The sequence below is a fragment of the Ursus americanus genome, chromosome 6 (genome assembly GCF_024610735.1).
Source record: "Ursus americanus isolate L20-20 chromosome 6, mUrsAme1.1.p, whole genome shotgun sequence".
NCBI lineage: Eukaryota > Metazoa > Chordata > Mammalia > Carnivora > Ursidae > Ursus > Ursus americanus.
The window spans coordinates 46,942,370-46,964,578 of NC_142132.1; the positions used below are offsets into that span (position 1 = coordinate 46,942,370).

Consider the following 22,209-nt stretch of genomic DNA (forward strand, 5'->3'; position numbering starts at 1 on the left):
CAGGTGAAGGGACAGGGACAACAGAAAGGCTGGGAGTCAGACGAACTTCCTGTCATTACCCGTGGCGGAGACAGGTGGGGGCATACAGGGGCTGGGGAGCCTCTGGCTGTAGCCAGCCAGCAGCCCTTGCCCCCCCTCTGGGGACTGCCCTTGACTCAGGCTGCCCATCTCTAAACTGGGAGCAATGATACCTGCCCACCCAAACCTGGGCCCATTCAAAAGCTCCAACAAGCCCCTGGCAGCGGTCTGCAAGGCAAAGCCCTGCGTAGGGACTTCCAACAGTGGGGTTCCTGAAGGATTTCACAAAGGGGAACCTCACGCTCCCCAGCCTGGCCCGCTCTGGAACCTCCAGACCATCCCCTTAAACAGCAGCCCCATCACGGTCTGGAAATGGTGCCGGAGCCGCGATCTGCTGTCACTAGGGACGGAGCTCGGAACTTGTAAGGGAAAGACAAAGATCGCACCACACCACTGCTCTGCTCTGTAAGTTGCGCTCCTGCCTTTGGCCAAAATCAATAAAAATCTCCACTGTGATTGTTTTACCAGCACAAGGGGCCGGCTCCTTGCGATGACATTCCACCCCTGGCAGCGCTGGGGGTGTCCTTTTGTCGCACAACCCCGAAATTCGCGGTGGGATGGGGTCGTAATGGGGGGGCAGTGCAAGCGGGGGAGCAAAGGGGGGCGCACAGAGCTGCTCTAAGTGCCTCTCCAAAGACAAGCCCGGTGCTATTCATCAACTGGTTTTCAGGGCTGTGAGAAATCAATGGCATTTGTGCTGCAAACTCATCATTAGGACAGGAAAACTCTGCAGTGGAATTGATTTGTTTAAATATAATAACACAATTTAACAGAAAACCGTGGGGGTGGGGAAAAGACCCAGGCAAACAAGACAGTTCAGAGGACAGGGAGAGGCACCAGCCTTGAAGCACCTTCCAACCCGGTCCTCCAACCCCAGCACCGCCCCAGTCTCCTCCCTGCCTTCTCAACGCAGAGGTGAGGCCAGAGCGGGCAGGCGCCGTCACCTGTCACCGGGTGCCAGGCAGCTCACACCGGCTCTTGGAAATGCCCCTCGGCAGCCTGAGGATGAGCCCAGAGGCTGGCTGCTCATTGCTGTACTGTTCTTAGAGGTGACTTGGCCTTGGTGAACATCAGTGCAACCCAACAAACTCTTATTAGGCACCTAGGTGCTCTAGGCACCTGCGAGGGGCTGTGGGAGAAACCGATAGTAAGTCCTGGTCTGAAGGCATCCGTGCAGACAGCGTGGGTAAGGCAGGCGTGTGGGAGACAACACGGAGCCAGGGAGCTCTGGGCTTCCGGGGGTCTTAGGAGCTGTGGGGGAGGACTGCTGAGACAGGATGAGGGGCCAAGAGGGGACAGTGAGGGGGCAGAAGTGGAAGGTCCATTCAAATAACCAGGATAAGCCCATTTGGAGGGCAGGCCCCTAATCTCCTGAATAGGGTATCTGCCCTCTCTTGCTGGTAATGATGAGAGATGGCTTTATTGATTAAGATGTCCCAGGGCCCTGCAAACACTCAACAACTGTTATTACGCTGACTCTTACCCTCCTGTGAAGGAGAGACTATTACTACCCATATCCCACAAATGGTACCACTCAGGCTCAGAGAGGTTAAGTGACCGGCCAAGGTCACACAGCTAGTAAGTGACGGAGGTGGGGTCAGATCCCAGAGCTTGCGCACTATCCAGCGTACCTCCTGGCCTCATTGGGGCATAGCCTCTACACGAACTGGGGAGACATGGCTCCTGCCCTCCAGAAGCCAGGGCAAGAGGTGCACTGAATGGCTCGAGGGGGAGTCTGAGGCATGGCACGGAGCGGGCAATGTATTGCCTGTGTCCTGGTCACAAGCTCTTGCTACCGGTGTGGCCCTGCAGCCTGGGTGAGGCTGGAGCAGGGGGAGCAGAGCCAGCCTGGCACTCAGGGCGTTCTGCTACCTCACAGAGGACCTCTTCCAACCTCCCCCAGAGGGCAGGGGTCCTGGGGAGGAAAGCAGTGGGCCAGGTCCTGGAAAGACATGTCTGTGGGGGAGAGACCCCCAAGTAGGGAGAGAGGGCTGGGAGAGGCTCAGTCCTTGTCTGAGGGTGGGGAGGGCACAGGCAGGCTGAAGCCCTCAGCAGAGGCCTGGTAGCGTGGGGCAGCCTCACCGAGCTCAAGAAGGGCCTTAGTGTCAGCTTCAGAATTTGGACTTTATTCCTGGTGACAGTGGGAAGCCAGGGAGGGCAGCAGAGGGCTGGGCAGGGGTGAGTAATGGCGAGGCAAGAAGATGGTGAGACCCCAAAGCCAGCAGAAGGAGGGGGTGGTGAGGGGAACACAGGTCCAGAGACGGGTCAGGGGGTCGAACTGACTGTTGGAGGTGGGGGTGAGGGAGGGGGAGGTGTCCAGGATGATCCGGGCATCTCCCCCAGCCCTCTGGGGGCTTGGACGTTCAGCTATGCTGAACCAGTGGCTGCCGGAGTCAATAGGAATTGACCAGGACCCTGAGGAGCACTGGGCCCCTCCTGCTAGGAAGCCCGGACTTGGGGGGAGGGCACTGCTGGCCGGCAGGCTGCCACCTCCTCGGCTCTGTCCCCCTGCTGACCTTTCTCCTTTGTCAGCAATGCTCTCCATCAATTCACCGGAAGGGCCAGTGCAATCTCGCCAGGCTGCCTGGGCCAGGGCTGGGGGTGGGGGCTCACTCTGCCTTCCCTCTTTTAAGGAAGAGGTCTCCAGACCATGTCTAGAAAGTCAGGAGCAGTGGTGCCAGAGCCCGTGCCGAACAGGGAGAGTGGAGCCTGGTGGGGGACAGCCGCACTCCTCCTGCTGGCAGATGGGAGGGAGGGAGAAGAGGAAGCTGGATGGGGGTTGGGGGGAACTGTGGCCAAGTTGTGGGGGATGGGCAAGGAGGATCAGTCTAGAAGAGGGATCTAGGAGGTGGGGGAAGGGACCCAGCGGGAGCTCCCAAACCCAGAGTACACCAGCCACCCCTAAAGCCAAGGAGGGGGTCCAGAGAGTCTGGGGGGCTTAGGATTTAGATGGAGCTAGCATGGTCAGCTGTCCTGGTGTGCCTGGAACGGAGAGGTGTGTGGGATATGGAACTTCCAGTACTAAAACCCAGGCAAATCCTAACCATTGCTCACCCTAGCGGGGCTGAATCTAATTTCCTGTTTTTGGTTCTCCTGCTTTCAGATTGTATGTGACCCTGCTGTGCCTCAGTTTCCTCATCTGGAGCACAGAGCTTGCAAGAGCACCTTGGGTACAGCCAGCAAGGAGATGAAGCAGCTGGCACCAGCCACTCACCCAGTGGCACGTGGCCAGTTACTACCCCTGACCGCCCCCACTATCGTCCTACCTCGAGGACCGGCCAGTACGCACCGAGCACTCACCCCGGGCCAGAGCCCGATCTAAGCCCCATACATGTGCGCTATTTAATCTCACCATGATTATGGGGCAGGGGACGTTACTACCCCCATTTTCACAGGCGGGACCGAGGCACAGAGGAGCTCAGTCCCTGGCCCAGGTTCTCACGGCTGGCAAGTACAGGGCCCAGAAAATCACTTCTCTTTCCACTGGGCTGACCCCACAGCGGAGGACCTGCAGGCCAGGGTCAACACAATTCTGCTTACACTGACCCAGGGCAAGAAGTGGACAAACGCACAGGCTGGGCAGGCGTGGCGGGCCACCCTGGACATGTATACATAGGACCCCTGTTCTCAGGGAAACTGAGTCCTTGGTCCTCAGTCTGGGTCAAAACCTTCCCCTTCTGGTCCAAACACATCTACCAAATTTATTAGGTTCCTAGGGTCCTACTGATACCTTAGTAAGAGAAAAGGAAGCCCCCAGAGGTACTCATGCCTCCTGGGGGCCCTGGGGGCCCAGCTCTCTGGATCTGGCACTTTCTGCAAGTGACCTCATTTCATTCTTCCAAAAACACAAGATCACGTAGGATGCCCATTTCAGAGATGAGAATATAGAGGCTCAGAACCTTGCTAAGGTTGCACAGCTGGATTGAAACACGTCCATCTGCAATGTCTGGGCTCCCCTTGGCTGCTCATGTGACAGGATGAACATGCAGCATGTAACAGGAGGACACAACTTGTACGTCTGTGTTAGGACTTGAGGTGAGCACCAGATAAGTCTGAGGATGAGGGGCACAGCCCCCGCCCCCCCGAGTTTAGAGAGCTCAGGGGAAACTCCGGCAGCTCAGGGAAGGGGTAGGCAGGGGTAGGGTGGCCGGCCTGGCAGGGTACTGCACCCAGGGGGAAAAGGGGGCGAGTGCCGGGGTTCAGGCAGGGGCCCATCGCCCCCATCCCTGGCGGTCAGGTAGGCCTTGCAGAGACCCCTCTTCAGTCTTGAGCTGAGCGTGCAATGCCATTCCTGCCGTGAAGTCCCCAGCACAAGCAGCTGCATGCTCACGGAGCAATTAGCTCGCAGCACCCAGGAAAAAGGTCGCCAAGGGGGGCAGGCAGGCGCTGGCTGGGCAGGGGCCCTGGAAAGCTGGGCCCGGTTATTTTTAGCATCTTGATTCAAGAGGAAGGAGGCCCTCCTCCCCACCAGGTAAATGTCAGTACACTGGCAGACCCAGCCAATTAAAGTAGCCGGAGCCAAGGAAAAGAGACACGACTGGCGTCTCTGTCCTCGGCTCCTCAGTCCCTGGACCCCCAAGTTGGGTTTCCCTTCCTCCTCCACCTCCTCTTCCTAGGCCCTGGTGCATCTGCCTTCCGGCCACAAACAGGAAGCACGGGCTTGGTCCCCAAAGGAGCTTGACCAGGGGCCTAGGACCCTGGGTGTGAGCTCAGGCTTGGCTGTGTGCGTGACCCTGGCCAAAACTCCTGTCTTCTCTTCCCAACCTGCAGTTTCTACAAAATGGGCCCACAAAGCCCACCGTTCTATTATTTCTGAGGGTAGCAGGAGCCGGGGTCATGAAGAGGCTTTGCAGGAAGGTGACTTGTCCTTCCTGCCGTGGGCGGTTGCTGTGTTCTTGCAGAAGAGAGTTCTGGGCTTCCCGAGCGGGAACCCAGGGCTGGCCGCTGCGCGAACTGCTGGGGAGATTTGCGCAATCTTGGGTACTAGGTGTCCCAGAGCCCGTGGCTGCCGCCCCGCTGATAGGAGAGGGTGAGAGAGGCTGCTGTGGGTCAGTGGACGAGTAGCAAACACAGTGTGGGCGCAGCCCCGGGCTACGGGGAGGGCCCGCACACACAGCTGGCAGCATATCACAGGCCCAGTGCTGGCGCGCAGGACTCAAATTGAGGTCCCCTCCTTGGTGTCCCGCTCCGAGCTGGCCTCCATCTTGCGGAGGGCCACCCCCTCACCCCTTCCCTGCAGAAGGATGGGGGAAAGCCTGCCCTGCAGACTTTCAACTTTGGAGTCTGCTCTGGGAGCCAGATGCTTAGCCCATGGGGGGTCTTCTCCAGGGGGCCCAATGCCCTATCTGGCCAGGCTGGGTGAGACTCCTGGTAAACCCCTGGAGTCTGAGGTCAGCTCTCCCCCAGCCAAAGAGAAGCCCTGGGTCCAGCAGCAGTACCCTTGCCGTTGGCCGCCAACTCCCAGGGACCCTAGGATCCTGGCACCTGCCTACATCCTCCCCAAAGGCAGACACATCCGCTGAGGCGCTGCCCTGCTGTGCCTGAAACTCCGGGGAGATCTGAGGGAAACTGAGGCACAGAATCTGGGCAAGAACCTGCTCAGGGATTTAACAAGTTAGAAGCAAAGTGCAAACTCCTTTCTCCTTCTGCTATCTGGCCTCTAGGGGGCATGTCCACCTCATCGCCTTCACTGCCCAGTCTGGGCCTTCTACCCAGCCCCACTGGTCTGCCCCCTACCCCCACCCTGTGTGCCTGCCTCAGGGCCTTGGCTCAACCGGTCCCTTTGCTTGGAATGCTTTCAGTTCACAATCATGTTCTTTCTTCAGGGTCCGGCTGCAGCTCCACCTCCTCCAGGAAGCCCTCCTTGACCCTAGAGTCCCTTGGAACCCAGACATTTTTTTCTGGATACCATACACAGATCCACAGCCTCCTAGACGGCAGGCCACTGGACACCCTGCTGTGGCTCAGCCCAGGGTGCTGATGAGGGACTTGGGCGGTCCCTGGTTTCCTGAGCCTTCTGTTCTTTCTCACCCCCTGTATCTTGTCAGCTTTCAAACAGGGCCCTGACTCCAGAGCCCTCTCTCCGCCCTGGCCTCTGGGCCCGCAATCTCTAGCCCTCACTCCTTCTCTTGGTAAACAGATGGGAGAAGAAGCCCTAATGGTCTCAGGCCTTGGCAAGACAAGGTGAGTATGGGAGGTGGAACACAAAAGAGGCTTAACACAGCCAGGTCTGAGGGTGCCCAATGCTGTTCTCAGTCCTGGTTCTGGGTGGATCTCCACAGACCCCCCAGAACTTCCCAGGCCCTAATCTCGGTGCCCCCAGGCACTCAGGGTTGGTCCTGCCTTTCCTCAAACACTGTGCCCCGTGGCCAGGCCAGCACCCCCACTGCAGGTCTGGGGCCCTGCCAGGGCCGACCCCTGCCGTGCTTCGAAAGCAGCTGAGGGTGGCAGCGGCCTCAGCTGAAAGCATGGAGTGCCACACTGGGCCACACTTCAGTTTCCTCATCTGAAGCATGAGGCATTGGGCCGAATGCTTTCCAAAGACTGTTCTTCCCCCGGGCAGCTGGGATGCTATGTGCTTCAAACAAAGATGCCACCCTTGCAGCCCCACGCGTGTCTGCTCCCACCCCGCAAAGTCACTGAGGCTTGGGACCTGGGACCCAGGGCATGGGCGTGGCTGTTCTCATCCTAAGTGCGTGGCTTATGGACCAGAGGGACACCGACTCCAGGGCACAGACAGAGCCAGGTGAGCAAACATCAGTGGGAGGGAGAAACACCCGGGGTGAGTAACACCCAAGGAATCCTTCTCGCCCTAATTTACCAAATCCCCAGGCTGTTCTTGGAGAGTCCTGTTGGTGGCTGAGATCAGGGGCCCCTATGGCATATGTGCAACTCTGCCTACCTACAGGGGAGAGCACACCCAGCTGGCGAGGCTCACACTGGACTCTGGGAGAGCCAGAGGGGGACGCAGACCTTCCCTCCCACCCTCGGGAAAAATGCCTCTCGCTTGGCCTGCTGGCCTTTTGCACCTGCCGCGGTGATGCCGGATGACCCTGGGCTGGTCTCTAGGCTTCTCTGTCTCTACCACATCACTCAACAGGGCTAAGGTCAGGCCCACATCATGCTGGGGTACGCACAGGGATAACAGAGGGGTGCTCCTGGGCTCTGCTCTGGGGAGCAATTTGGAAGACTGGCTTTTCCCCCTGGTAAAGAGCTCCAGCCCCTGGCCCAGGAGAGGCCCCAGAGGGGCCTGGGGTGCTGAAGAGGGCCTGGTAAAGCTGGGGGTCCAACTCGCTGGAGTAAACAAGGCCCAGCCCTGTGTCTCTCTGCTGTCACCACTCTGGGTGGGGCTGGGAGCCCCAGCTCATGGGCCAAAGCCCACCCTCCCTTCCTGGCCTTCACACAGGGGCTACTGATGCTCGACCGCCCTTTTGGCTCCCCACTCTCTACAGGATCAAGGTCAAACTCTGGCCCAGCCTTTGAGGCCCTCAGGCGCTGCCTCAGCGTCCACTTCCACTTGTGGCTGAATGAAACTTCCTCTCCAAATGGACATCCCACTGGATGAGTCCTGCCACGTTGTGCAGAGACCCCGCAGGAAGACCCTATTCTCCCGCACCGTGTAGGGATCCAGCCTCCCCCTCAAGGCAGTCCCCCCGCCTGCCTCCTCTAGTATCAAGGAAGAGCTGCTCCTCCCAGCTGCTGCTGCCTTCACTCGCCAAGGGCCCCCTGCTAGCATGCCTTGCACGGGAAACCCCGGGACTTCCAAACCCAGGAGGACTCTGCTCACTGCTCAGCTTCTCAAATGCAGATTCTGTTTTGGACGCCAGCACCTAGCACGTACCGGAGCCTGGTACGCGTTCAGTAGACTGGCTGGCAGAGTGAACAGACCACCCAGAAACACGCAAGTACCCATCACGGACAGTTTGCTGTATGGTGAAAATGCATATTATGGTATCACATAAAACTGGGCTGAATCCCAGCTCTACCCATAGCTCCGTGGTCCTGCGTAGGCTTCCTAACCTCTCTGTGCTTTGAGTTTCCTTATCTGCATAATAGGATAATCTTAGCTTCACTGCGCTGTTGAGGCCCTTGAGACCATTGTGACCCCCCACCTGTCCCAGCCTTCTGCTTTTATGTATCAATAAAGAACTGCTCAGAGAAGGGCAACAACTTGTTCAAGGTCACACAGCAGATGTGCGGCAGGGTTGAAGTTTGAACCAAGTCCAGCTGGGGGGCAGGCAGCCTGCCAGGGTAGCAGCCACCCCCTCACCCCCCCCCCCCCGCTGACCCAGAGAGAGGCTCACCTGGGGCAGGAATGATCAGTGGGCTGCAGACTATCTCCACCTCCAGCTGAGGTCAGGGATGCGGGCTCAGGACAGGCTACCCAGGCTGGTGGTGGAGGGGCCTGGGCCACTGGCAACAAATTCCAGGCACGGAGAACGGGGTGTGCATTCTCAGCTGGTGCTGAAGACGGACAGGCATGCCACATGGGGCCCCGGGAATGCCGGCCGAGCTGCGTGGCCGTGGCCAGGCCTGCTGTCAAGGTCTTTGCAGCCAGCCCCAAGCCCGCCCTGTGCCGTGTAACCCTGGAAGTCTGCTGACTGACAGCTGATGGTGTTCAGGCTGGCAGCCCGAAGTCACAAACCAGGGGACGGAGGGGCTGGCCAGGGAGTGTGGCTGTCGCCCCGCGTCCCTGCCCACAGAGCTGGGATCAACAACTGTGATTACCTCATGAAACTCGAATCCAGCCCAGCCCCAACCCTGCTGTCTCCCTACGTCCTTTCTTAAATGACACCAGCCATGTCACTCCTCCCCCTTCCCCCGCCATGTGCCCACAGCGCTCGGGTCCACTCTATCGCTGTCCTCCAGCTGCCCGCCCACCAGCCATCCGTACGCTGTGGGGGGCGAACCACGTTCTAGGCACCACTGCCAAGATTCTCATGGCTTAGTTGACCGGACTCCTCACAACACAGTGAGCTATGTCCTATCATTATCCCGACTTTAATGATGAGGAAATGAGGCACAGAGAGGTCAAGCCACTAATCTGGCGTCACAAAGAGGAGTGGCAGAGCTGGAAAACCCCGAAGCCTTGGCCCAGAGTCTAGACCCTTGACCACGTCAGTACCTTCTGCATTCAGCCACCAAACGTGTTTACGGTGCTGTTCACAAGGTTCTGGCCGCATGGGGCCACACCATAATATGCATTTTCACCATACAGCAAACTGTCCGTACAACAGGTCACGCCCCTGACGACAGACCCTCTCCCTGTGTCCAGCCTCTGCGGGCTGTTACGGCCCAGACCAGCGGGGGCCTTCTCACCTCTCTGCCTGATGTGGGGCTCGCCCAAGCTTTGGAACAACATACATCTGGCTCCAGGCCGCCTGGCTGCGGGAACAGGGCCAAGTCACCCGCAGGGAGGAGTAGGGCTGGGGCTTGGTCTATTCCAGCTGGCCAGACCTCCAGCTCCACCAGGCCCTCTTCGGCATCCCAGGCACCTCTGGGGTCTCTACTGGGCTAGAGGCTGGAGCTCTATCCCAGGGGTAGAAGCCGGTCTTCCAGAACGCTGAAATGGGAAGCTGGCCCAGAGCGGAGCCCAGGGGCCTCTTTCTGTTGTCACTGCCTGCACCCCTGCCCGCTGTGGGCCTGCCCTCACCCAGGTGCTAGGGTGGGGGCTGTACCTCTGAGCCTCTGGTTTCCACCTGGCAAACAGGAGAGGACCTCTCAAGGGCTTGTTCAGTGGCTTGGTGGGGTGTGAAAGAGCTCTGCACACGGCAAAGAAGTCTACAGTGTAAGAGGTCATGGTAGCTCCTGGAAGGTCCCAGGGCAAAGGTCGGGAGGGAGAGGCGGGGGTCAGAGAAGGCTCCATGGCATCTTCCAAGCAGAGATGGGCAGGCAAAGGACAATCAGGCAGAAGACTCGGCAAATAAGACACAGAGCAGACCCTCCCAACCACTTCTGCCCTTGGTGGATTTGGCAAAGCACGAAAAACCAGGCCGCCAAAGGTCAGGGACTCCTTGAACACCACTGCCTGACAGAGGGGCTGTAATCCCACTCCAACTGAAGCCACTGTTCCAGGCTGCCGGGGACAAGATGGATGCCAGCATTGGGGGAGGAGGGGCGTGTCTCTCCTCTTGGCAGACAAGACTCCCAGATGCGACAGGGGACCTGCCCAAGGTCCACCTGCTAAGTTACCGGTGGAGACTGCACACAGACTCAGTTCTTGGCACTCAATCCCGCAATCACTACGCTTCACACCGGCAGGGCTGGCTTTCCGGGCAACTGCACGGGGCCCGGTTTGACGCTCTGCTGCCACCATCTTGAAATCCGTAATCATTTGTGAACAATGAGACTCTCATTTTTGTCTTGCCTTGGGCCCCGCAAATTACACAGCCAGAATCTAGTAGATTCTGGCGGACACTGGTGGGGGAGCGGGGCAGGGCCAGTGAATGAACTTTCACCTCTCGGGGACTTTACAAGGGCTGGGCTCTGTGCTCGGTCGCTTTGTGTCTCTAAAGGAACCTGGCAACTTTCTCGTCCTGCCCTGCCTGTCTCCTGGAGGTCCTTCCCAAATCTCTTCCCCACACACCCCCGGTGCCATGGAAGCTCTGACCGGTGAGAAGCTACCGACCGCTGAACAGCTCCTTCTCCTTGGAACACAGTGCTCCTTGTGCGCACGCGAGTGCGTCCCCGTGCGGATGGGGGAACGTGTGCCCTGTGAGCACCTGTCCCTGCCTGTCTGCTGTGGAATGTCACCACGGTCGTTTGTGAACGTGTGTCCGTGAGCGTGTATGGGCGTGCAAGTCTGTGTGCACACGTGTATGTCTGTAGTGTGCGTGAGCCCTGTCTGTGTACCCGTGCGTGTGAGGGAGTGTTCTTCCGTGTATTCCCACACGTGACTGTTCGTGTGTGGGTGTGCGCACACATCTGTGTACCCTCAGCGTGTGTGGACAGCTTTACAAGCACATGCGTGTCTGTGTACATGAGCATGTGTGCACATGTGTTCATGGATACAGGTATGACTGTGGATTGGGAGAATCCTCTAGAACTTGTATGTGCATCAATACTTGTAGATGAAAACACCACGCCCGTGTGTAACTATAATACCACCCAAATCATCTTCCTCCTCACGAGAATCTTGGCCCCCTCAGAGACACACTGCACCACAACCGGGCCCACCACCTCCAAGAAGCCTTCCTAGACCCCAGACTCCCCACACTCACTCAGAGCTCTATCATTACCCCCCACCCCACATCATGGCCGCTTTCCCACCCTTATGCCCTGCCCCCACCGCAGCCCGGCCAACTGCAATTCTGCCAACTTCCCTGCCTCAGTGTCTTATGTTTTCACTCCTGCTCTGTGCCCATTGTTCCGGCCCTACCTGAGGCATCTGACCTCTTGCTGTGCTCTTGGGACAGTCCCCCTAGTCTCCCTGCTTCCAGCAGGGCCCTTCCGATAGTCTCTCTAATGCAGCCACCTTCATTAGGCCCCTATCTCGCTTAGAACCCTCCATGGCTCCCCAGTGCCCTTGGGATCTAGTTCTCCATCCTGGCATTTGTGGCCCTTAACAATCTTCCCATCCCCTTGCCAACTTCATCCCCATCCTGCCAGGCTCTCCTACCTATTCCCTGCTCCTGTCTCCTTACAACTCTACTCACTTTTGGGTTACCCCCTCCAGAATGCCCCCCCAGAATGCCCCACTGGTACGGGGCTTGCACATGTGTTGTGGTCTCCGCACCTCTCCGCCAGAGCACAGAATGAGATGAGCCCCTTTCCCCTATATCCTAGGGCCTAACATCAGGCCTGGCATACAGTAAGCGCTTAATGCAAGCTAGGGAAACTGAACTAGGGAGGCAGAGGGAGAGAGAACCTTATCCAGCCAACATGTCCCTCCTCTAGAAGGGGCCTAGGTACCACCTTGGGGACCCCAGAGGCCAGGCCTGATTCATGCCACATCACATCCGCAAATGTGGCACGACCCCAGGCCACGGCAGCCACTTGACCTTGTAAGAGGCCCCTCCCCTTGCTGTAAGTTGGATTAGGACCCCGCCCATCTGAAGGCCCCGTGACCACCTCAGTTCCTGCCCCCAGGAAGAGGCTAACAGAGGCAGGCACGGCCAGGGACAGAACGGTCCAGGGATTAGGGACTGGTGCACTGGAGCCATGTAGACCCAAAGGGGAACCCCATGGGGGCTCAGCCAGGTATGTGACCTTGGGCAAGTTACTTCCCAACCACAAGCCTCAGTCTTCTTGCCTATATGATGGACCTGATACCCACACCTGCCTCACAGGTTGGTGTGCAGACGGAGAGAGTTAATAACTACACAGTTCTTAGCGAGGAGACTGGCACACAGTGACGTGCTCAGCACGCCAGCGCGTCCACCATCATTATGCGCAAGGACAGATGGGAGGGCCAGGGAGGGCCAGGCCTGCCTAAGGCCACACGGGCCCTGGGAACAGAGTCCCAGGTCAGCGCACAACCCCCTCCACTGTCTGACTCCCTCTGAGAGGAAGAGGCCGAGGAAGAAGAGGAAACTGAGAAATAGGCCCTGTCCCCTCGTTCCTCCGTGATGGCAGCCCAGCTGCCCGCTCCCCGGCCCCCACGGCAGCAAACACACAGCGCCAGGGGCCAGCCCGTTCTGCTTACCTGCCGAGGCCACTGCGGACGACGAGGACTTGAGGCTGCTAAGGGCGTCAGGGAAAGGAGGCCGAGGTGGGAAGAAGGCGGTCCCCGCGCTCCGACTTGGCCGAACACAGCACTGCAAGTCCTGCGGGACAGAGCAGAGGGCACAGTGAGCTCCAAGCCAACCACAGTGGCCCCCACCTGCTCCACTGACCACCAGGCCCTGCCTGCCCGGGCTCCTCTGGCCATCTCCCAGAAGGCTGGGCTGGCCCACCAATGTGGAGCCATCCCAGAAACTGGACGCTGCCCCCCACCTCCCCAGCCAGGGCCTGTCTCCTGAACTTGGTGTCAGAGGCCTGGCCCGGTCCCCAGCCCTGAGGGCCTCCTCTCCACAGCCGGGTGCCAGCAGCAGCAGTGCGCGGGCCCACACACACCTCAGTGCTACAGCCAGTCCGGGTCCCCGGGCCCCCGGCCTTGGGACAGGTCTGCCGCTCTGCTCTGAGCCCTTTCCCTCACTTCTCTGTGTCTCAGAGCCCTGCTGGCCTTCGACGGTGCTCAAGTGTCTCTACAGACCAGCCCCTCCTTTCCCTGTTCACCTCCCAGGGGCTTGGGCTCTGGCTGACCGTGTCTTCTCCAGCTTTCTGGAGGCCGGTCTCCTCCCTGGGCGGAGCTTCTGGACCACAGGAATGAGGTAGAGTTTATCCCTCTCCTCTGGGGCTAGCAAGGCCAGGGACTGTTGGAGGGAGGGATGGACAAACAAATGAGTGACTGACGGACGGGGCCAGGGCTGTGAAGGTGTTTAGTGAATAAGATGAACAAAACTGGCCAACTGACGTGCGTCTTGAAATTGGGAAGCCCGCTGAGCTCTCCGAGGGCCTCCTGATGCCCTTCCTTATTAGATTCTAGAATACAGCGTCCAGGCTGGGGAGAGGCAGGAGACCTGGTCAGGTGGATACTCTTCTCTGCTGATTCCCAAATGCGGAAACCAAGGCCCTGCTGGGGAAAGGGTTTCCTCCCAAGGTCCCAAAGCAAGAGAGAGCAGCACGGCCAGAGGTAGACCCCAGTCTCCTTGGGGACTGTTTACCCACTGCTCAGAGCTGTCACAGAGGGAGGCCACCGTGGCACCCCTCTGGCTCCTGCTCCCTCGTGTGTCAGCCCTGCAGGCACCCAGCTCCCCTGAGTCTCGGGGGTCCGGGAGGCCATCTGGTCTGCTGGCCCTACATCCCCCAGCGTGGAGGCCTGTAGCTCGAGGTGGGCTCACTGGGGACATTACAGGGCACCTTCGGTCAGAGATCTTCAGCCAGGAGGATCTTCTAAAAGCCCCACGGACACGTCACTCCCTCTACAAAGCCTCTGCAGGCTTCCCAAACACTGTTGGAGGGGCGCATCCTGGTCACTGCCTGAGAAACTCACTTGGAACTATCTCCCACCCCGTGGCTTATCAGCAACCCAGCAACTCCACGTCTAGACATATGTGTGCATGGGGGCACCCGAAGACGTGTTCTAGAATGTTCAGAGCAGTGCTATTCATAATGGCCAAAAACCCTAAGGCCTCCCAAATGGCCATCAAGCATAGAATGGATACCTGGTGTGTCCACACAGTGGAATAAATACCACACGGCAATGAGGACAAAGGATCTGCAATTAGATCCAATGATACAGAGAAATCTTACAAACCCAACAACCCGAAGAAGCCAGACACCATAGAGAAGACACTTAAGGGGCCCATTTACAAAAAAGTCAAGAACAGACACTACTCTGTGCTTGTGGTCGACTAAATATGGCAACAGATTCTTTGCAGCAATAACTCCTATCAAGGGAGGGGGGAGTCTCGTCTCCACCCCCTGGATCTGGGCTGGACGTGAGACTTGTTTTGACCAACAGGATTTAGTGAAAGGAAGATTTTCTGGCTTACAGAGACCAGGCCTTCCGGGGCATACTGTTTCAGGCCTTGGCCGTGTCGGAGGCCAGTGGTCCCTACTGGAGGATGGGGACAACTGAGGCCACCCGGTCAACAGCCAGCGCCGACTGCCAGATGTGACTGAGCCCAACGCCAACCTTCTGGTCCAGCCGGCCCTTCGGGTGACTAGAGTCACATGAGCCCGGGGGAACCCAGCAGAGGGAGCGCCCAGGCAAACACCAGAACCAGGAGATGGCATAAATGGTGGTCATTTGTTTGAAGCCACTAAGTTTTGGGGTGTTAGCATTGTTGGGCAGGATATGTGGAGAGCATGTCGTTGGAAATCAGGAGTCATGGTTCTGGAGGGGAAGCAGGCACTGGGAGGAGGCACACAGGGGGTTCCAGGGCGTCTGGAATGTTCTTGATCTTTGTGGTGGTTACACGACTGTGTTCATTTCGTGACAATTTGTCAAGCTACACTTTGGATATGCACACTTTTCTGCATGGATTTAACACCTCAATGGAGGCTGAAAATAAACCAGCCTTCCGTGGCTCTCCACCCAGCCATACCAGGTCCAGCCCCACCCTGGTCTGCCCACCTCTCTAGCCCAGCCCCCGACCCTCACTTTCCCCTGCACACTCACAGTGCCGCCTCACGTCCCTGCACCTGGGATGCCTTTCCTCTTCCCTCCATGATTCAAGCTCCTCCTGGAAGCCTTCCCTGACTGTCCCAGGCTTTGCCCAGGTATCCAGACTCCCACAGCTCTCTCTCTGGGGCTGGGCCTTCCTGAGCACGGATTAGTCTTTCACTGCCTCACCAGCTCTCAGAGCTCTGCAAGCAAGAGCCCTGTCAGGGTTCGGTGGCACCCTTCCTCCTCTCTCTCCAGAGTCGAGACCTACGCCCCCCCGCCCCAGAGTGATGCTGTGATGACCAGAGCAGGTTTCGGTGAAGGGGTCCTGGGGGGGACTTGTGATCACAAGATGGATTGTATGCCAGCACCTGCCAGGACCCAGGCTTCTCCCACATACATCGAGGGTGGGGCTGAATTTGAGGGTACAACAAGGGTCTACGCAATGGAGGAGGGTTTGAGGGGTGCCCCGTTTTGCAGCACACAATGACACCTGTGAAATGTGTACCACTCCTTTCCTCTTAATGATCTATTAAAATAAAAGAGCAAGGCTGACATAGTCGTGTCTCTGCGGAAACAATGCAAAAGACCAGGGAGAGCGAAGAAGAGCTGTGATGCCAGACAGATGGGGCTTCGGCTCTGCTACAAATCCTTGCATGTACTGACTTGGCTCTATCAGCTCCTAGCGAGAACGAGGAGCCCTCCCCTGTCCTGGCTCCCAGCCCGGAGGTGACTGGGGTCTCAGTGGACCCCCAGTGCCAGGGCCTCAATCCTTGATGTCCCTCTCTGGCCCCCCTGCCCCATCTTGCTGTCCCAGCTCTGTTCTTTTTTTTTTTTTTTTTTAAAGATTTTATTTATTTATTCGACAGAGATAGAGACAGCCAGCGAGAGAGGGAACACAAGCAGGGGGAGTGGGAGAGGAAGAAGCAGGCTCATAGCAGAGGAGCCCGATGTGGGGCTCGATCCCATAACGCCGGGATCACGCCCTGAGCCGAAGGCAGACGCCTAACCACTGTGCCACCCAGGCGCCCCCCAGCTCTGTTCTTAACAGATGCATGACCTTGGGGTAGTTTCTTCTGGTCTCAGATCCCTCACTGTCATCCCAGAGATCTAGCTTAGTCAACAGTCTCTGATGAGTCACATTTTTCTCTCCCACGGGAGGACTGGCCCTTGACAGGCCAAGGCGGTTCTGAAGCCCAGGTCTCTTTCTGCCTCCCTCCGGGTCCCTGCTGTGCCAGGGATGGTATCTGCCCACCCCCTCCCCACCCCCATGCCTGGGCTATCCCTGGTCATTTTCTCTGGTACCCAGAGTGCTTTTCTAGGAAAGGAAGCTCCTTGCCCAACAGAGAGGCATAGATAAGCCGGAGGACAGCCAGAATGGGCGAGGTCCTAGGAGAGGCAGTCTGTCCTATGGCAGAGGTAACCCCACACGAGGACGGCCTGAGTGGGCCCAGCCTAACATCAGAGAGACCTCTGGACTGAGCACACTTTCCACAGGGGGGTGTGCTGTCTCCCAGAGTGGTGAGCGCCCTGTCCCTGGAGGTGTGCAAGCAGTGGGAGTGCCCACGTGGTGCTGTGTATGCTGCAAGCACCAGAACTAGAGCTGGACTCGACATTTCCCAAACTTCTCTGCCGATAACAATCACCTGGGCTGCCTGGTAAACCCACAGCTTCCCAGGCCTCTCCCTTGAGAATGGAAGGCTGTGGGTCTGGAATGCAGCCCAGAAATTTAAATTTCTAACGAGTCCTCCCAGGTGATCCTTTGCATCTGGAAAGTTTGGGGGAGCACTGGCAGATGACCTTCCTGGTCCCCTTGGGCCGCGAGATTAGTGATTCTGAGTTCCCCGCTCCAACACCAGCCCTACCCCATCTGGAAGACAAGGCTGGCGGCAGGGTAACTGCATCATTAAAATAAAAATGATTTAAAAGCTTTAGAAGGGGGCAAAGATGTCAGGGGGAGGGGGGTTCTCAGCCCACAGTAGCACTAGCTGAAGCTCCTTCCTAGCCCCCTGGGCCCCCCAGAGTCATCCAGAAAAGCTCAGCATTGGGGTGGGGGGGCGGCGAGCTGACAGCTGTTCAAGCTGCTGCTCAGAGAGACCCGGAAAAGCAATTATCTTGCTCTTAGCAGAGAGGCGCTGGCTTTTACCCGCCCCCTCCCTCCTCCCTCCCTCCCACCTTCACACACACACACACACACACACACACACACACACACACCCAGGCCACAGGCTGCTGGCTGGCTCTGAACCCGCCTCCCCCCACCCCCAGCCTCCAGATCGCTCTGACTTGCTCAACCTCCGTCCTCAGAGCCCGTTTCCAACACTTAAATCATTTAGCCCGCTAAACCGGAGACGGCAAAATGGGTGCTATTTCTTAAAAACATACAGAGAGCGTATTAAATTATTGATAGCCATTAAACAGGGGGAAAAAATTAAACAGCTCTCAGCTCTTATCAATCATTCATGCAGTTTCCACTGGGGTGTTTTCTGGAGAGTGATCACACGGCCAACCCAGGGAGCTGGCTCCTGCCAGCAAGGAAGGTGCCCGGCTGCATGGAGGTGGGGAGGGGTCCCTTGTAGCCCCCAGCAATTCCCTGGGCCCAGGGTGGGGGGGTGGGGGGCGCTGGCACAGGGAGGTCAGCCTCTCTGCTGGCAAACTCCCTCCTCCCCCTCCGCCGCGTCAGTAACAAAGGGACACTCCAAGGGCGCCTTTAGGAACCCCTTCCGTAAACCCAGCAGGCTTTTCCTGAGCACCTACTATGTGTCAGGCATGCAGGGAGCACAGATAAGCTCAAAGCGCTCACACAGGTAACCGTGGGAGCCCTCTGCAGGGAAAGGTGACCGCAGGACCTTGCGATAGGGGCCCTGGTGGAGATCCGGAGGGTGACTCAGAGGAAAAGAGGGCAGCGTGGGCTAGAGGAGGGGCTGTAGGGGAAGGCTTCACCAGAGAAGTAATTCTTGGGTAAATTCCTGCCCAGAGGGCAAGTCCGGGAGGGGTGTTCCAGGAGAGTGCTCCCGGGTGGGCAAACGCACTGCGGCCTCCGTCTGAGCGCTCTGTCTCGTCCCCAGCCGCGTGTGTCTTCCATGGCAGTTACTGGCCGTGTGGGGTTAGGGGCCTGGCTGCCACCTCAGCCTCTCTTCCAGGCCCTGTTCAAACCCAGACCAAGCCAGGCCCCCCGCAGCATGGACAGGCAGGAGGTTGGGGTTCACCCCAGCCACCCAGGGCAATGGCACCTCCACCCCCGTACGCAGATCCATTTCCTGGCTCTGACTCAGGACACCTAAGCCAGCGTGACGCAGGCCACGGAGGCCACAGGGCTGGGACACTGCCGGTCTCCCGGCCACAGATAGGCCTGGCAGAGTTACGCTCTGGAGACGAGCTCCCTGTGGCTGCTGAGCTGTGCCAAGGACCCGGGCACCAGGGCCTCGGGAGCCAGCGGACACCTGATACTGCCCCACCTCTCCGCCTGGGGACCATCCACAACCAGGGGCCGTGCGAGACTCCGAGGCCAGGCTGGGCTCCTGGCGGCCATGCGGAACAAAGAGGCAAGGCCCCTGCCCGCCCAGCCCCTGCCCGGCAGCACACCGGGTGAGCCACATTCTTGAATGCCTTTCAGAAGCTCTCACTTCTCAGGAGCCGGGAGCTGGGAGCCGGGAGGAGGCCCTGCCAAGTGTTGATAGCACCCTCGCCAGAGAAAGCTGCTGTCACAGGGAAACATTCTGGGGAGAGCGGTTGTTTACCACCAACGCCTGGGACTGTCAAGAAATAATCGGAAGAAATTAAATTTGCAAAGTTGAAGATATAAAGGAAGCCTCCTCCCCAAGCTCCCGGACATTTCGACCTGGAAGATTAGGCTGCTGTCTTCCGTCTGATTTGGAGAAATATCTGTAAATCTGCAGGGGGGTTGGGATATGTGTGCAACCAGCCAGGATGGGGAGGGGGGGCCCTGAGCTGTGTCTGCGCTCTGGCACTCACCCCCCCTTTCTGAGCCTCAGTCTGCTCATCAGCAAAGTGACGGATACACATTTGGAATCAGTAAGACCACATGATCATTCCAGACAGGGGTAACCTCCGGGCTGTCTGTCCAGTCTGCAAGGAACACACTGGGCCGGGTGGATCTGAAAAGGTCATCGGCCATCTCCCTGCCTCCACACCGACCGTGCTCACCCTCTCAGCACCCCTCCCCTGGACTGCTACATTTAACCCCTTCCCTCTAGCCCACCTCCACCCAGATGCAGGGCTTGGGCCTGCACAGAGCAGGCTACCATAAAAGGTTTGCTGACCACAGAATCAAGATGTGAATGGGCAAATGACCCCAAAACCCACATCGAACCAGTCTTGACTGCCCCTGCCAGCTCCTCCCACTGCCAAATTCCCCAGTCCTCGAAGCCCTTCACCTGTGAGTTGAGTCCACACGTCTTGACATCTCTCACACCCTCCACACTCCAGCCACACCACAACTACTCAACCTCCTCTAACAACTTCCCTTGGACTTTCATGCCCCAGGGCCTTTGCATGTGTTATTGCTTTCTCTACCCAGTCAAGACCTGCTCTGGGTCAAGCTCTATTTCCCCCTCATAACCACTGTAACATTTTCCACATTACACCAAACCGGATTCTGTTCACACTTGCTCTGGACTAAACAGGGGGCACCACGAACACACACAGGGCTCCTTCCATCAGCACTGGGCACACCGAGTCAGAGAGGGGCCTCTAACTTCACTACGTACAAACCAAACCACTCCAGCCCCTGGCCTTCCACCCACACAATCAGTTCTTCCTCATGGCTAACCTGCATCACTCCTGCTTTCATTTTAAAAGCCATTCCCTGGATAGTGGGTGAGATGTTCTCAGCCAAGTGTAAATGAGACTGTACTCTTGGAGCTCCCAGAGCCAAGGGAAGGGGCAGGCTTGGGAATTTCCAGGCAATGGCCAGCAGAAATTGGCCACAACTGAATCATTAACTCTCGAGTCGAGAGCTGAGTGGCTGGTGCCAAAGTCTCGGGCTCTGGCCTGTGTGGGCCACTTGGCCTTGCTTGGCTCCGGCCTCGGGGTGGCCCCGCCCCTTGCTGGCCATCTGCTTCATCCCACAGCCACTGGTCACTGAGAACCGAGGCCATCTGGGCCAGAGCAGCCCAGATGTCTTATGGGAGAGGGCATGCCTTTCCCTAGGAATGACTCCAAACCTTTGCCCACACACTTCTATCTTTTTGGAAGGCTGTCCCTTCCAGTGCACTAAATTGCCCTGTCCTTCAAGGTCTGGCCCCAGCCTGTCCTGCCTCCTCTCTTCCCTGCCCATCTGGGCCCATCTTGGCCTGCATAACCCCTGAGCCCCTGCAGCCCTGGCCTAGGTGTCAGGGGCTCTTTTCTTCAGCAAAGCCCTTGCCAGGGCGGGGACTCTGCACCTCTTCTGGACCCCAGAAGCTGACACGGGGGCAGGGCACAGACCAGGGAGCGCACACGTGGTAGGGGTTGTGTCTTGGCTCAGGCTGCAGCCAGCAGAAGAAAGCGCCCGGGCGGGCAGCGGGGTCTGTAGACGCCACTTAGCTCAAGTGAGACATCACGTCCGCCTCCAGGCCCCCTTCTCAGGGCCTTGGGCCTGCGGGGGTGCAGCGGAAGCAAGAGCAGAGGTGACCGCTGGCCTCCTGCTGGGAAGCCAGGTAGCTGTGCAGGGCTGGGCACCTGGTTCCCGGGAGTCAGCCGAGGTCAGCACGGACCACAGGGCGCCATCGTTCAGGCCAAGGGGGTGATTCTGCCACACCTCCTCTGAGCTGCCCTGAAGAAGGGCCTGGACTCCTGGGTGGTGACGGACGGATGTGAAGTCTGGAAACACAGGTACTATTGTAATGTGATGTCAGTAGGTCATTCACAATGCATTCATCTGTGCTTCCGACCCCAGCGTCCACCTGCATGGTGGTCAGGCTGGCGATGACACCAACGAACACTGCTGACTCGAGTGGCCGCTGTGTGTCAAGCTCTGTGCTAAGGTCAAGGCGCAGTTCTCATGGATCCTCCTAGCGTGTCACAGTACGTACTGTCACGACGGCCGCTTCAAAGATGAGCTATGCACAGTTCCTAGAGATCCAGATGGAGAGGGGGTCCGTGCCGAAGCCCCGGGGCTACAGCGTGGCAGCTGGGGACTCAGACGGAGGCCCGGGCCCCTGTACCGGCCCCACCCCCATGTGTCCAGAGCCCCTCATCTTGCACGCGCAGAGCTGAAACCAGTGCCCTGGGCACCCCCACCCTTCACAGGGCCCCTTTCTCATCTGACTCTCGAAAGAGCCCTATGTGAGGGCCAGCAAGGGTCACTCTGCCCACGTCACAGACTGGGAAAGTGAAGCTTGACGGGGAAGGGCTCTGACTTAGCCAGCAGCTTTTCTACTCCTCGAATCCTCATGCTGACCCCCACGAGGTGGCTGCTGTGGAAACTGCTTTACGGATGGGAGGATCCCGAGGCCAAGGCTGCGGCCACACGCTGATGACAGAGCCCGGGTGTGTGACCTGATCTGCCTGACTCCTGACCGGGCTTCTCCCATGACACAGGGCTGTCCCCAAGGCCTGGCACAGCGTACGTGTGGGCTGGTGAACACAGTGTGGAGAGGAGACTCGGGGCGCTACATGGGGGCCTGGGGCCTGGTGCTGCGTCCCCTCCTCCCAGCCTCCTCCAGTGGGAATGGGAAGGGGCTGGAGCACCTCTGAGCAGGAGCCCACCTCCCCGCTTGGCCACAGGACTCTGGGCCAGGGCACTCTGCGTTCACGTGCCACGGCCGCGTCTCACGATGAGCCTAACGATCAGGATAGGGCGTCTCGGCCGGTCCCACTGGTCACCATGTGTCCATGCATGTGTGGGTGTGTGGGCGTCGATCTGAGGAAGACAAGAGGCGTGTGCAAGGGGAGCAGGTGGGCAGGCGGCCATCCGCAGGACTGCGCGAGGAGCCCCTTGCTGCCGCTGTGCTCACGGAGTCAGGAACCCGCCTGCCGCG

General features: G+C 58.4%; 1 protein-coding gene across 9 annotated transcripts in view; it reads right to left on the reverse strand.

Moving 5' to 3' along the window:
• ZMIZ1 (zinc finger MIZ-type containing 1) overlaps window positions 1-22,209 on the reverse strand; it is a 234,424-nt gene that overhangs the window by 174,493 nt on the left and 37,722 nt on the right. For all 9 annotated transcript variants that reach the window (XM_045783347.2, XM_045783344.2, XM_045783341.2 and 6 more), the window contains exon 2: window positions 12,722-12,842. The gene's annotated coding sequence lies outside the window, so the exon portion shown is untranslated. The remainder of the gene's footprint in view (window positions 1-12,721; window positions 12,843-22,209) is intronic.